This window comes from Pseudophryne corroboree, chromosome 9 (genome assembly GCF_028390025.1).
Source record: "Pseudophryne corroboree isolate aPseCor3 chromosome 9, aPseCor3.hap2, whole genome shotgun sequence".
Classification (NCBI taxonomy): Eukaryota; Metazoa; Chordata; class Amphibia; order Anura; family Myobatrachidae; genus Pseudophryne; species Pseudophryne corroboree.
In genome coordinates, this window is record NC_086452.1 from 203,950,027 (window position 1) to 203,953,679 (window position 3,653).

The 3,653-nt window shown below is 39.2% G+C and overlaps 1 long non-coding RNA gene across 2 annotated transcripts; it reads right to left on the minus strand.

Annotated features, from left to right (window-relative positions):
- Positions 1-708: 708 nt before the first annotated feature.
- On the minus strand, positions 709-2,668 carry LOC134956884 (uncharacterized). Of its 2 annotated transcripts, none has more exons than XR_010186261.1 (7): positions 2,623-2,668; positions 2,170-2,240; positions 1,984-2,070; positions 1,779-1,879; positions 1,585-1,685; positions 1,444-1,501; positions 709-1,333 (listed from the first exon to the last, which is right to left on the minus strand). It is a non-coding gene; the product is annotated as an uncharacterized LOC134956884 (long non-coding RNA). The 2 variants fall into 2 exon arrangements; XR_010186260.1 differs by having other exon boundaries at positions 732-1,333; positions 1,984-2,073.
- Positions 2,669-3,653: the final 985 nt, after the last annotated feature.

Sequence of the window (3,653 nt, forward strand, 5' to 3'; positions counted from 1 at the left end):
TTACCGGTGAGTAAAATCTTATTTTTTTCTTCGTTCTGGTGATCGTAATGTGATTGACAGGAAGTGGGTGTTTCTGGGCGGAAACAGGACGTTTTATGGGAGTGTGTGTAAAAACGCTACCGTTTCTGGGAAAAACGCGGGAGTGGCTGGAGAAATGGAGGAGTGTCTGGGCGAATGCTGGGTGTGTTTGGGACGTCAAACCAGGAACGACACTGACTGAACTGATCGCAGATGCCAAGTAAGTCTGGAGCTACTCAGAAACTGCTAAGAAGTGTCTATTCGCAATTCTGCTAATCTTTCGTTCGCAATTTTGATAAGCTAAGATTCACTCCCAGTAGGCGGCGGCTTAGCGTGTGCAAAGCTGCTAAAAGCAGCTTGCGAGCGAACAACTCGGAATGACCCCCCATCAAGAGGATCCCGCCACCACAGTCCAGAGAAGGAGGCACTCCCTTGAGCTGGTGAATGCGAACAGTGGGTTCCCAGCTCCCTCTATAGGGAGTATGTGGGAGGGGAGGTGGGGGGGGGGAGGTGTCACACTAGATCACCTAAATTTCTTCACTTGCATTGTTAAAATTACTTAGCGTAAATGAGTATTACAGCACGTATAATGTAGGGGGGCCAGTGACTTGCTGTTGTGTATCTCTAATGCAATTCTTACTTTTAGCAATATGTAAATCACACGGCCTGAGAAATTATAAAAGGCTATATAAATGTATATCCATATCAATGTTTTTGTGAAATAATTATACACATGTGTATGTACACATGTCTGCGTTGTATATAAAAATCTCAGGACGTCCACACACACACATACTAATATATATAACAACAGTATCTTTATCTTGCGCCAAGTTCAAAGCAGCACAACGGGAGAGGTCCCTGTTGGAGGACCTCAATAGCATACAGAATAAAAAACAGTTTCCCAAGTGCGCTAAATAAGACTGTATCTACAATGATTCTTCCAGTGTTGTTTCCATAAGTCAGACTTGAATACTGGAGAAGATGTGTTTCTGGGAACCTGTAACAGACACCCCTCACCAAGATGGTCACCCAAACAAGAGGCCCAAGGCCAATTAGTAAAAAATTGTTTTAATAACACGTTAAAACAAATACTGTTTTCACATAAAATTCCTCATATAGTGTTCACAAAGATGTGTTTAAAATGATGACAATAAAGGATAACCAGTATGTTAGTTGTGTGGTCTTTAACTCTAGATACTCCCTCACCTTTTTCAAGGTGCGAGCGTAAGAGGGAGTATCTTCACAAACTATGCTGGAAACTCCTGACTGACAAATCCAACGCGTTTCGTCTTATCGACTTCAACAGGGGTAACTTGTTTGGGGATGAATAAAAAGAATGAATTTAGATTTTAAGGACTGATGTCCAAAATTTGAAGAGCAAAGAATATAAATGGTATCAGAATTTAGAAAAAAGGTACCTACCAAATATATAAAACAGCCTTATTTGCCATTAATAGATTTGTGTGTGGAGAATCACAACCTAAAATTGTGAATGAAAAAACACATTAATAAATGTGTTTTATAACTACTCAAGAAATTTCTAATAAAAATGTCGGGGCATACCTTGGATATAGTGATAAAAAGGGATTCTCTTAAGTTCGCTCCCGATAGGAGCTTTCTTGGTGGTTCATTTTTGGAATCCTAATGGTCCTAGATATAAAATTCTGCCAAATAGGGAGGAAACAAGGGATCTGATATAAGCCAATATTAGGGAGAATTGAGGGGTGTAATCTATTTTATTGATAAGTAGAACATACCTTAAAGATAATTATTCGAGACTCCTTTGTGGAGCTCCTTATAGGGACTATTGATTGAGGTTCCCTTTAAAAATACTGGCAGTCAGATTTTGACGCACTGCCTAGAAAGGGGAAAATTCACATATATACCGGTTATTAAAGAAAAAAGGAAATCTATATTAATGGTTCTAATGTTTACCAATAACCTGATCCATTAAGCACATACCTGAATAAGATATCCAGATCTTACAATCAGGACTATTTCTGATTCAGGTATTAGCCCGTATATATAGAATACTTCTAGGAAAAAATACTTCTAGAAAAAAAAAAAAATCAGAATTTAATTAATTATTAATGAAAGGTGTGTCAGTCATTTGGAGATCATATTCAAGGCATAAATAGATGTACATACCAAAAAGTATAAAGCTGATTTGACAATCACAACGCAATGAAAACCTCCTCAGTAAAACTCACAGAATGGATCTTTTAAAAAATAGAAACATTGTCACTGATTAAACAATGAAAACATTAATCAAAGGGAGCATATTTTATCAGCAAAGAGTAGTAATTATCTTCCAGAGATCATACAGGTAAGAAAGTTATATCCATAGTAATTCAAGTTTTCAAGAAAACTGGACACACAGAAATAATAATAATTGGTTCAGACTTCCAGGATATAAAGCAAACAAAAGCAATATACAAAAACATTGTTGTTTAAAAGGGACATTGTTTTATCTTTAGCAACATCAATTAAACTTATTTCTACAGGTCAAATGAACAAAAAGGTTTCCATCCATAGTGATTAAGTGAAGCCTCCAAAAGCAAAGCAAGCAGATAAAGTATAATGTATAAAATGTGAACTCACCCTGAGAGATTCTGGCTGTGAATGGAAGTGGCAGAGTGAAGCTGTAATTGCTACAGCTGCTATTTAAGCTGCTCCCATAGTTACATCACTTCCTTTAATTACAAACCATTTAGAAGTTAAATTACTTCTAAATGAATGATTGAGCTTGATTTGTATGGATGCAGCTGACTTCCATTTGGGATTCCAAATGAAAGTCCTGCTTGGGTTATAATATAGCCCACAGTGTATAATTGAAAGACTTATAGATGTTTTTGAATAGCCCACACCTGGCTGGAAAAGCATACTTCCGGTATGCGTTCCAGCTGGCTATTGGTTGCATTAGTACTCTGACGTTAGAAAAGAGGGATGTGTTATTATTATTATGGCCTCCGCTCACTAAGGCGGTATCCATGGTGATCTAGACGCCCCCTGTACTGAGTACAGGGCGTCTATTCCCCATCTGGCCGCACCTTCTATTTCCTATGTGGCGCGTCACAGGCACGAGAAACACCCTGGACCCCTCGACACTTGATGCGTTGTGAGCCCGCGCCATGCCACATACCTGCGACACGCCTCCTGACGCATTACGCGTCATTAACATGCAACTGAGCAACAGTTCCCTTATTGCTTTAAACTACATGTCAATGAAGCTCCACGCATGACGCATAGCGCGTCACCGGCATGCAGCTAGCCGCGCCCATCTTCATCTAATGTGTGGCGCGTCCCCAGTACCTCCTTGGTGGGGCGCGGCTGTCCACTTGTACACATCCCACGGTGGTCAGCCACGCCCATGGACACACTGGTCCGCCAGCCGTTGGCCACGCCCCTAACTCGATCCATCAAACTTGTGTATCAGACATAAGATGATAATAAAAATAATACTAAAAAGAGTAGTTTAATGTATATTTATTTGTCTTACACAAAAAACCTGTTTCGGTGGAGAATACTTTAAGAATCTATTGCTTCTGAATATATAACTATATCTAAAATGTGATACATATATATGGAATCATTTCCAATATCAATTCAATCGATTGTGATTTAAGTGTGGA